Source organism: Gopherus flavomarginatus, chromosome 14, assembly GCF_025201925.1.
Source record: "Gopherus flavomarginatus isolate rGopFla2 chromosome 14, rGopFla2.mat.asm, whole genome shotgun sequence".
Classification (NCBI taxonomy): Eukaryota; Metazoa; Chordata; order Testudines; family Testudinidae; genus Gopherus; species Gopherus flavomarginatus.
Genome location: NC_066630.1, coordinates 33,073,613 through 33,085,631, shown reverse-complemented (window position 1 = coordinate 33,085,631; position 12,019 = coordinate 33,073,613). Strand labels below are relative to the sequence as shown.

The following is a 12,019-nucleotide window of genomic DNA, read 5'->3' as shown; positions in this document are numbered from 1 at the left end:
ATGTTGGTTCATTGTATTGGTATTTTCCTACTGGTTCTTATGCCCTAATCTCTAAGATTTGACCCTTTTGGGTTGCTGACATCATTCTAATAATAATCTTCTTTTGGGGAAGTGTTTGCTACTCACATTAGTTGCTACTGTGCAACATCTAGAGGTGATTGACCACTGTCAGCCACAGAACATATGCTTACATTGAATGCAGATTGCCCTTTAATGAAAATATGTATATTTCATACAAAATACCTGTTCCCAGGAGGTGCCAAACACCTACAGCTCTTCTGGAGGTTCCTACTGGAGAATTGGACAGTCTCTATTGGAGCTGATTTTTTTTTTCACCAGGACTGATCTGCAGTAATAAAATTACAGGGTGCCATCAAGCTGCTTTGTGGCCATTTGCGCAAGTACTTTTTTTTTATGGAGGCTGCTTTCTTGTACTCCAGAGTATACTTCATTTGTACAACAACAAAACCCCAAGTTTCTAACTCTTGCAGAAATAACTATGTCTTCCTAAGAGCAGCAAAGAATCCTGTGGCACCTTATAGACTAACAGACGTTTTGGAGCATGAGCTTTCGTGGGTGAATACCCACTTCCTCAGATGCATGTCATGACATGCATCTGAGGAAGTGGGTATTCACCCACGAAAGCTCATGCTCCAAAACGTCTGTTAGTCTATAAGGTGCCACAGGATTCTTTGCTGCTTTTACAGATCCAGACTAACACGGCTACCCTCTGATACTATGTCTTCCTAGAAACAACACTGCCTTGCCTATTAGGGACAGTACTTTTTTGGAAACTGCTTAAGGCTTTGTCTATACAAATTTGCAATGGTTTAATTAAATTGGTATATTTAAACTGATACAGTTGAACCAGCAAAAAAGGTAGTATGGATACTTATTTTGTTTTAGCTTAACATGAGTAGGAACAGGTTTATGGTTAAACCGAGATAAGCCACTGTTAGACCCAAATAAGCATCCGCATAGAGATTTGCACTGCTTTAACTTAACAGGTCTAAGGCCTGTTTACACTGTTTTTGTACAGCATTAAATGCACTGGCTGAGAAACAGATACAGTTAGAGCAACACATGCTCCTGTGGTGCACACAGTTGTAGGGCCATAAAGGGGCTTAAATCAGTATAGCTCATTTCCCTAAATCTAGCTATACCCAGATAAGCTCCTGTTTCTAAACCAATATAGTTAAGCCTTAGCAAAAACAAATAATGTTGCGTAATCCCTATCACTCTCTGCTTCTAAATTGAGTGCCTTTTGGTGGAGGGGATGTGCAAAGAGCAGAGCTAACAGTTTGCCCACAAGGAGGAGCTGATAGTGACGCTGAGCAGCCTGGAAAACCATCAATTGCCGTCTGCTTTTCAGCGATTACAAACGTGGGATGAGACTGTGTTTCTCCTCTGTGCTTATCAGCTGGTAGAAGGCTCCCTAAGCCGGAATGTGAAGCTGGGTATGTTTGTGAGCCATAAAAGAAGCAGAGTTATTTGCTGTCGATGTGAAACCAAAAGTAACCAGTGCCAGGCTCTTGCTGTTGTATCCAATCCAGTGGAATATGGATCTTGCTTCTTTTTCATTGCCCAGAGAAGGTAACCTGCACCAAGGATACATTTACCATAAAGAAGAAAGAGCTACAAAGCTCTGTCCTGCTCACTTGTGAGCTTTGTTCAGACAGCAGGGGAAATGGTTGAGTGGATTTTATACTTGTATGCAGTGAGTGCCATTTACATAAAACTGCTTACTGCACCCTGTTTTAGCTTAACTGTACTGTTTGCCCTATTCCTAGAGTGTTTGCAGAAGTCATTTAAAATTGCTAAATGATAATGTGCATTGACTATCCATTTACATGATGTCTTAAGAACATCATTAAGAGAAGAGTGAGGTGGGGGGGAGGGGATTTAGTACTAGCCTTCAACTACCTGAAGGAGGGTTCCAAAGAGGATGGAGCTCAGCTGTTCTCAGTGGTGGCAGATGACAGAACAAGAAGCAATGGTCTCAAGTTGCAGTGGGGGAGGTCTAGGTTGGATATTAGGAAACACTATTTCACTAGGAGGGTGGTGAAGCACTGGAATGGGTTACCTAGGTAGGTGGTGGAATCTTCATTCTTAGAAGTTTTTAAGGCTCGGCTTGACAAAGCCCTGGCTGGGGTGATTTAGTGTGTGTTGGTCCTGCTTTGAGCAGGGGGTTGGACTAGATGACCTCCGAGGTCTCTTCCAACCCTAATCATCTATGATTCTATGATCATAAGACAAACATATCAACATTGTGCAGTATAATCCCAGTGAATTAATTGTGGCTTGAGCAGTTCATAAAATCAATACATTCATACAACTGAACATCTGAGAATTACAGTAGGTCTGGTGGACGTACACTGCATCACTTGCTTCTTGTGCTTCAAAGTGATTTCCAATGCGTTGAAAATATTGGGAATGTCAACTTGTTCTTCATTGACATCAATTTCATTGTGTGACTTCTGTCCACACTGGGAAAAATGTTTTTTATAACTTCTTGTTCTTAAGATTGGTGTTCAGAACACCGAGTTTCTTCTACTACATAATAATTGCATATTTTGTCACAATACTAAGCCTATAAATGATCTTCCATGTATTTTAGTCAACCTTTTTCAGTATCTAAATATTTTCTTTCAAAAGGTAGTGTTACATGGGAAAATGTATCAAATGACATTAGAATTGTTTGGTCAAGTATTTAAAATTGCTGTTGTATCTATCTTTATAAAGTACTGGAATAATGTCTATGTGGACAGTAAGATGTTACTTTCCTTTCTAGTATTTTTGTTTTGAGAGCTAAGTGTATTGTCAGTTAGCAATCTTAAATGAGTTTTGAAACTTGGGTGTGTTTTTCAGACTCTTGACTTCTTCTTTTAAATAGATAGTAGACAAAGTGGATGAGGTATTTCCTCTAGAGCTCTCTGGGGCTTGAAAGCTTGTCTTTCTCATTAGCGGAAGTTGGTCCAGTAAAAGATATTACGTCACCTCACCCACCGTGTCACTTAACTCTGTGGCATTTCTCCGTCTGTAATGTGGTAACTTTGAACACACCATCCTATCAATTCCAAAATTTCAGGGAACTGTTTTAGGCATCCTTGACCAGAACTGCGTTGTTTATTGGAGACAACGAGAAAAACCAAAAAATGGAAATGGGGGACATACAGAGCCCCTGGCATCTGGTTAGCAGAGTTATGAATTGTGATTGACTGTGGACCAAAGAACCAGTTGATGGCAGACATTAACCCATTTCAGCATAACAGTAGTCCCCATTTTAGTTCTGCTCATCCTCTCTATGGACTCCCAGACAGATAAGAAATGAGAATTGGGGGTGGAGTGAAGGAGGGCACAGAGCCTCTTGCATGTGAGGGGAAAGTGTGAGGGAAGGGGAAATTGGGGGCATACTGTGCCCATAACATAGAGGAAATGTGGGGCACAGCAAGCCCCTGGCATGTGGCACAGGGAGAAATGGGAGGCACACAGAGCTTGCATGCTGAAGGGGTGCAAGGTGGAATGAGTGGGCACACAGAACTCCTGGCCAGGGGGAGAATAAGGGACCCTGAAATGGAGGAAGAGGGACATAGGGGCACACAGAGTGTCTGGCGTGAGTGGGGGAATGGGGAACAGTGGTATGGTTGAAGGGGTAAATGGGGGGCAACACAGCTGCTGGCATATGGTGGAGAGGGGAATGGTGAACACTGGCACGGGCAGGGTGGGGGAATTGGGAACAAATAGAGCCCCTGCAGTAGACGGGGGTGGGAGGGTGACACACAGGGACGCTAGCTTGTGGGGGGAAATGGAAGAATGCAAAGCACCCATGCTTTATGCAATGCATTTGGCTAAAAGAAGCAACAAAGTTTGCAACTCCCCAGTAGTATGAGCAATTGGGAATATTGTCAGCCTGAAGGATGAATCCTTTGTTTTAGCCCATGAAAGCTTATGTCCAAATAAATATGTTAGTCTCTGAGGTGCCACAAGAACTCCTCGTTGTTTTTGCTGATACAGACTAACATGGCTGCCGCTCTGAAACTTGTTTTTCCTGAACACTGACGTACTTATTGTTCAAAGCATTTTGGTTTGTGTTCCAGGAAAGCAACGGTGACAAAGTGCTAAAAGAGAAGATCCGTGAACAAAGGAGAAGCTCTCCCCAGGCCCTACAGGTAGGGCCAAATTCCCCCATGATGTAACTCCCCTGAAGTCAGTAGTGTTAAACCCAGGATAGCTTTGTCCCATAATATGTGATTAGACTCAGTGCTTTGTGGGTAGCCATCAGGCTGTTGTGGTGATAGCTTTACTCACTGAAGATGAAATGCAGAAGGAAACATGTGAAAAAGATGATTTGTCTAAAACTGAGGAAACCTGAGAAATTTGGAGTCCATATTTCCACTCTGTCCTCTCTTCTGATAGGAATGACTATATTAAGGCTTTGTTTCTTTCATGGCTGTCGTGGGAGAGATGGAATCTCTTCTGAGTTTGGTTTATTAAAGGAAATATTACCCACGACTTGAACATTTCTGCATGTGTGTGGGCGGACGTGATAGCAGATAAGTGAGCCAACTTTGGAGTGTGAGGAGATGAAAAATCTGAGGCAACACAGAACAGAGCAGGAAGAACTCTATGGCAATGCTGGCAACAAAGGACCAGCCAAGGGAGGAGATTCTGTGAGAGCTTTAATTCCACAAGGGGTTGTAAGTTTCTCCCCATTACAAGAATGGGGTTAACAAGGGATAGTTTTAAAAAAAGAAAACAGAATTGTTTTTGCAGAGTTGTGGTTTAAGGGCTGTGGAATCTGGCCAGTCTTCTGTGAATTAGTTAGTTATAACCACAGCAGAGCCTGCCTAGGCTTGATTTACTGGCAAGTACTTCCAGCAAAAGCCAACATTGCTAGCGGCATTAGATGAACTTGGGTCAGAGGGTCAATGGGGTGAAGCACCACAACCCCCACTCTGCTAAGGAGGCTGGGGTTGGCCTGGGAGTGGGCAGAGGCATGATGGGAGATGGGCTCACTTGACACCTCTCCCAGACAACCCTCAGCCCGTGAAGCTCTCTTGGAGGCTTGCCTGAATTCCGCTGTCCTTCACCTAATGCGCCTCCCCACTGGTCCCCTCCTCCCTCGGGTGAGGATCGCAGTGAATGCTCCCAGTCCAGTGCAGTTGATTCAGGGGTTCTGAATCTCTGCACCCATAGAGTTGATCTGGTCTGTGGAGTTCTATATGGCAACTTGTCTGGTCATTCTTCTCACGACTAGAGTACGTTCCTGTCATTAACGCTAATAAATTGATAAGGGGTGAGAGCAGAGGAGTCACACCAAACTTTGGTCCATAAAGACCTGCGAGCCTTGCCTCATATGGGCAGATCCTATAATAAGCAGAGCACTCCCTGTGAGAGATAATTGGTAAATTTATGACTTAGTCATGGGTATTTTTAGCAAAAGTCATAGACAGGTCATGGGCAATAAACAAAAATTCATGGCCCATGACTGTCCATGACCTTTACTATAAATACTCCTGACTAAAACTTAGCTGGGGGGGCCTGGAGTTGCCAGGTGTCCAGTTTTCGACTGGAACACCCAGTCAAAAAGGGACCCTGGCAGCTCTGGTGAGCACTGCTAACCAGGTTGCAAAAAGTCCAGTTAGCAGGGCTGGGAGGCTCCCTGTGGCTCTTTGGAAGCTGCAACATGTCCCTAGCCTTGTAGGTGGAGGGCTGGGCAGGGGGCTCCATGCGCTGCTCCCGACCTTGCCCTGAGTGCCAGCTCCGCAGCTCCCATTGGTCAGAAACTGTGGCCAGTGGGAGCTGTGGGGACTGTGCCTGTGGGAGGAGGCAGTGCGCAGAGCTGCCTGGCTGTGCCTCGGCCTAGGAGCTTGCGGGACATGGCAGCCACTTCTGGGAGGCGTCTGAGATAAGCACCGCCTGGAGCCTGCACCCCCTCCGATGCCCCAACCCCCTCTCCCAGCCTTGATCCCTCTCCTGCACCCAAACTCCCTCCCCAGAGCCTGCACCTCCTCCTGTACCCCTACCCCAGCCCCGAGCCCCTTCACACACCCAAACTCCTTCCCAGAGCCTGCTCCTCAACCCCCTGCCCTAGGCCAGAGCCCCGTCCTGCTCCCTGAACCCTTCATTTCTGGCCCCATCCCAGAACCCGCACCCAGACCTTGTACCCCCTCCCACAGCCCAAACCCTGCCTCAGCCCGGAGCCCCCTTCCACACTCTGAACCCATTGGCTCCATCCCCCAGCCTGTAGCCCCCTCATGTACCCAAACCCCTCATCCCCAGCCCAACCCCATGCCCCAGCCCTGAACCCTTCATTTCTGGCTCCAGCCTGGAGCCTGCACCCCAGCTGGAGCCCTCATCCCTTCCCACATCCCAACTTCTGCCCCAGCTTGGTGAAGATGAGTGAGTGAGGGAGGTGAGGAAGACTGAGTGATAGAGGGAGGGGGGATGGAGTGAGAAGGGGCAGGGACCTCAGGAAAAGAGCAGGGGGCGGGGTAAGGGTGTTCAGTTTGTGTAATTAGAAAGTTGTCAACAATAGGGGCACCCCAGGACGGACTGCTCTGGGGGTGGGGCCTGGGGCTGCCCACTGGCCACTACTCCGGCCACCTCTGGGACCGCTGCTTGGGCAGGGCCAGCTGCCAGGGGCCACAAGTAGCAACTGGTGTGGCTGGCCCAAGGACCACTCCAGCAGTGGCCGGTGCAGCTGAGTACAGGGCCACCTGAGTAGCTGGCCCAGGGTCAGCCACTTTAGTAGGGTTGCCAACTTTCTGATTGTAGAAAACCAACCCCCCTTTGCTGAGGTCTGTTCCCTGAGGCCCTATTCCCCACTCCCTCCGCTCCCTCCCTTCTCTCTCCCCCCCGTCGCTCACTTTACCTCCACCCACACTTATTTTCACTGGGCTGGGACAGGGCATTGTGGGGGCGGGACGGGGAGGGCATTGGCTGGGTGTGCGGGCTCTGGTATGGGGCCAGGGATGAGGTGTTTGGGGTGTGGAAGGGGGCTCAGGGCTGGAGGTGGGGCTGAAGGGGTTGGGGGTTTTATGGGGGGGTTGGGCTCTGGGGTGTGGCTGGGGAATGAAGGGTTTAGGGTGCAGTACGAGGCTCAGGGCTGGGGCAGGAGGTTGAGATGCAGGAGGAGTTGTGGGCTCTGGCAGGAATTTTGGTTGTGGGGGAGGGGGCTCAGGGCTGGGGCAGAGGACTGTGGTGTGGGTAGCGCTTACCTCATGCGTCCAGGCATGTGCCTGCGCTCCTAGGTGGAAGCCCGGCCAGACTGTTCTGCGCACTGCCCCCAGCTGCAGGCACCACCCCTGCAGCTCCCATTGACCATGGTTCCCGGACAATGAGAGCTGTGGAGCTGGTGCTCGGAGTGGCATGCTGGCTACTTCTGGGAGCTGCGTGGAGCCAGGGCAGGTAAGGAGCCTGCCTTAACCCTGCTGTGCCGCTCACCGGCCTTTTGATGGCCCATCAGCTGTGCTGACTAGAGCCACCGTGGCCCCTTTTTGACTGGGCATTCTGGTAGAAAAACTGACACCTGGCAACCCTATGCTTGGGCGGTACTGGGGTCAGCCAAACTGGCTGCAGCAGAAGTCATGGAGGTCATGGAAAGTCTCAGAATCTGTGACTTCTGTGACCTCCGTGACAGACACAGAGCCTTAATTATTGGTACACAGAATCTCCCAGGACCTGATGCATAGACTCATACTATTTCTAAAACAGTTACCTGTATGGGGCTGGGTAAGTAAGGCAATCTGTGGCCCTAGGCACACCATGATATAGCTCCCCTCCCCTGACTCCTGCCCCACTGACCTGCACTTGGAGTGGAGGTGACAGGTGGCCCCTGTCTATCTAAGGAGCAGCAGCAAGGGGGTTCCTCCCCACTTGGGGCAGCAGAGATCCTTCTTCCCTTTGGCATTAGGTGGCCCCAGTGCTGACCCCAGCAGATGGGGTGCATCTGTTTGCTTCATTTGTTCAAGCATTTTCCATATTAAAATGTAAACTTGGATTCTAATACGTTTGCACAACTCCAGAAGCTGGGACTCTGGTTACAGTACAGGCCCGTTGTGCCTGTCTTAATCTGCCTCGTACCTGTACAATCTGCAGATTGCTTGTGGTGCTTAGCATGGGATAGGTATGAGCTGTTATTGCCCATGTGCTGTGGCTACAACTGAAACTTTCAATACTGAAATGTGCTTGGTAGCAGAGGTGATTCGTCTCTTTAAAGGGCTAAGACAGATATCCCCAAACCGTGGGGCACGCCCCCTGGGGGGCACGGAGGAACGTTCGGGGGAGTGTGGCGGAGCTCGGCCCATTCTCTACGGGCTCTGCCACGGCCAGAGCACCGGCTCCTGGCTGCGGCTCTGCTCCCAACTCCAGCCCCAACCTGGTCCATAGTCTTGGCCCCCGACCATGGTCCGGGTGCAGCTTCCGCTCCTGATTTGGCCTCTGGCTGCAGCGCCAACCCCAGCTAAGGCTCTGCTCCCGGCCCTAGCCGCCCTGGTCCTGGCCCCAGCCTCAGCCCCAACCAAGGTTCCATTCATGATCCCAGACCTGCCCCCAGCTGCGGCCCCAGCCTCAGCCTCCTTAACCCCATCCGCTCCCCTTCCCCCAGAGCTGTGACTCCTCTGCCAGCCCCTGCTGCGGGTGGAGGGGGGGGCACGGACAAGGGGGGGCACGACCATGAAAAGTTTGGGGACCACTGGGCTAAAAGGCATGCCTGGAGTTCATTGCAGAGGCTATGCACACTCCAGGTGTATAAAGTTGAATCGAGAATACCCAAGGTTTCAGACTTAATTCACAGATTGTGACGATTGACAAAATGTAGCACCGTTCAGAATCTCTGTTTATATTTTCTCTCATGGCTTAAAAATATGCGAGGTCTAAATCAAGCCATATAAACAGATCAAATTATTTTCTCCTAAATCTCACTGCTCTCGCTTTTAGGTTAGAAGCACTTTTCAAAACCGAGCTGGTGTCTCATGGAGGTTAACTCGATCCTTTGTTCTGACTGACTAAATCAGGCACAAGGCATAAATACTTCCCCTCAGCCCAGACTAGCTGGTGAGGGAGACACTGGCCTCCCAAGGGCCTACAGAGCTGGGGCTTGATCAAGGGAGGTACTGAGTGCTCTGGATAATTGCTCATTTCACTGGCAGCTGAGGGTGCTCAGGACCACATAGGGTTGCCAACAGACCCTTAGTTTTTCATCACTCTACAACAAGATCGGGAATTGCTGAGTGCTGCAAAAAGCAGTAAGAAATCCTCCTGGAGAATGTAGGCGAATACTGTACGTTAATGATAATATTGGGAGGAGGGATGGGGTGGAGTGCAAAGAAAACAGTTCCTTATTTTTAAAATACAATGTTGGCAACCCTAAAAAACTGCTTTTTGGCTTTTGAGAATTGGGCTTTTGTTGGAGATCAAAGTAAAGCTGGAAAACACATCCTTCTGCATCTCATGGGAACACTCACTAGGTGAGAAACTGCCACTGTGCTCTCTAAAACAGGAAGAAATGTCATAAACAGACCTTGGGGTGGCTTGCACTGGTGCAAAAAGCATGGCAGAGTGATTTCGGTGTAGTATGATTCCCTGCTGTTGCCAGAGAGGCCTGTGTACTTGGTCACAGGCTGATACAACTCAGTATTTTAAAAGAGGAGACACTGTTTTTGTTCTTGAGCTGCACAGGAGTGTCAGAAACAGATGTTCAATTAAAAGGTAATAAATATAAAAAAGACCAGACTGATTTGCACAGAACATGGTTAAGTTATCAACTTTTTTGTGACCCAGCTGTTGCTGTCATTCACCTCTGCGCTCCTAACTCAGGGTTTGTCTACACAGGGGCACTCAGGAAAATTAATCCAAATTAACTAAGGGCATAGATTAAAAATGGATTAGTTTAACTGCATTAAACTATGGTGTCGACACTTTCGTTCAGAATTAAAGTGGCCTTGAATTAAGCTAAATCTAGTTAAGGCCACTTTAATTCTGAATGAGAGTGTCCACACAAGGGATTAATGCAGTCATACGAAGGGTTTATCTACACTGTGCCACAGTGTGTGCTACAGGGGCGTGGCAATCTAACTGCACTGTGTGAACACTGGTGGTGTGAACTAAAAAGTATCTAATCCAAGCAGGGCAGATGCAACCATTTAGGCGACCTAGGCAGTCGCCTCAGGCATTAGGATTTGGGGGGCGGCATTTTCTTCAGCAGCAACCACGGTGGCCTGATCTTTGGCTGCCCCAGTCGCCGCTGGCATTTAGGCAGAGGGAGCTGGGGCAGAGGAGCGTGGGGAGGGCCGCCTGCTGCAAGTAAGGGGGGGGTGACACTCAGGGGAACTCCCCGCCCCAGCTCACCCCTGTCCCACCTCCTCCCCGAGCATGCCGTGGCTGCTTCACTGCTTCCGCCTCCCAGGCTTGTGGCACCTAAGCTGATTGGTGCCGCAAGCCTGGGAGGCAGGAGAAGTGAAGCAGCAATGGCATGCTCGGGGAGGAGTGGGGCGGGGGTGCCTCAGGGAGGAAGGTGGGGAGCTGCCGTGGGGGGGTGTGCCTCAGGGCAGGGGCTCGGGGACAGGGGAGGGCACAAGGTGGAAGTTTCGTCTAGGGCGCGAAACATCCTTGCATCGGCCCTGAATCCAAGTTAATGTAGTCTTCTTTGCTAGGGTTGCCAACCCTCCCTGATTGGCTGAGAGTCTCCTGGAATCAGGCTCGATCTGCCGGAGACTACTGAAGCCAATCCGGGAGATTTTAGACGCTAAAAGTCTGGTGGTGCAGCGGGGCTAAGGCAGGCTCCCTACCTGTCCTGACTCTGCGCGGCTCCCAGAGGCAACCAGCATGTCCAGCTCGTAAGCACAGGAGTGTCCAGGACATTTCTGCACGCTGCCCCTGCCACAAGCGTCGACTCTGCAGGGACAATTTGCAGTGCCTCCTGGCCACCCCTGAGCCTAGGACCAGACAGGCCGGCTGCTTCCCAGGCAGAGCTGTCCCGAGGATTCAGGGGGCCTGGGGCAAAGCAATTTGGGGGGGCCTCTTCCATAAAAAGAGTTGCAATACTATAGAATACTATATTCTCATTGGGGCCTGTCATGGTATAATTCCCCACTCTGAACCTTAGCGTCCAAAAGATGGGGTACCAGCATGAATTCCTTTAAGCTCAATTACCAGCTTAGAACCTGTAGCGCTGCCACCAACCAGGAATTCCAGTGCCTGGTACACTCCTGTCCCCCAAAAAACCTTGCCTGGGGACCCCCAAGATCCAGTTCTTCTGGATCTTAACACAAGGAAAGTAAACCCTTTCCCTCAGCATTGCCTCTCCCAGGCTTCCCCTCCCTGGGTTACCCTGGAAGATCACTGTGATTCAAACTCCTTGAATCTTAAAACAAAGAAGAAAATTCACCTTCCCCCCTCCTTCTCGCTCCCCCTCCCAGACTCTCCCTGAGAGAGAAAGTAATCCTAATACAGAGAGAAAATTAACCTTTCTCTCCCCCTTCCCTCCTTTCTCCCCACCAATTCCCTGGTGGATCCAGACCCAGTCCCCTGGGGTCTCACCAGAATAAGAAAAACAATCAGGTTCTTAAACAAGAAAAGCTTTTAATTAAAGAAAGAAAAAAAACAGTAAAAATTATCTTTGTAAATTTAAGATGGAATATGTTACAGGGTCTTTCAGCTATAGACACTGGGAATACCCTCCCAGCCTAAGTATACAAGTACAAATTAAAATCCTTTCAGCAAAATACAAATTTGAACTCCTTCCAACCAAATACACATTTGCAAATAAAGAAAACAAACATAAGCCTAACTTGCCTTATCTACCTAGTACTCACTATTCTGGACATATAAGAGACTGTATCAAAGAGATTGGAGAGAAACCTGGTTGCACATCTGGTCACTCTCAGAACCCAGAGAGAACAACAACCAAACACTAACAGCACACACAAAAACTTCCCTCCCTCAAGATTTGAAAGTATCCTGTCCTCTGATTGGTCCTCTGGTCAGGTGACAGCCAGGCTCACTGATCTTGTTAACC

At 49.1% G+C, this 12,019-nt stretch overlaps 1 protein-coding gene across 9 annotated transcripts in view; it reads left to right on the top strand.

The window, feature by feature from the left end:
- The first annotated feature begins 1,298 nt into the window (after positions 1-1,298).
- LOC127034159 (dipeptidase 2-like) overlaps positions 1,299-12,019 on the top strand; it is a 31,354-nt gene continuing 20,633 nt past the window's right edge. For 2 of the 9 annotated variants that reach the window (XM_050922730.1, XM_050922725.1), the window contains exons 1-2: positions 1,299-1,457; positions 4,098-4,169. The gene's annotated coding sequence lies outside the window, so the exon portion shown is untranslated. The other 7 variants (XM_050922724.1, XM_050922722.1, XM_050922729.1 and 4 more) reach the window with 4 other exon arrangements.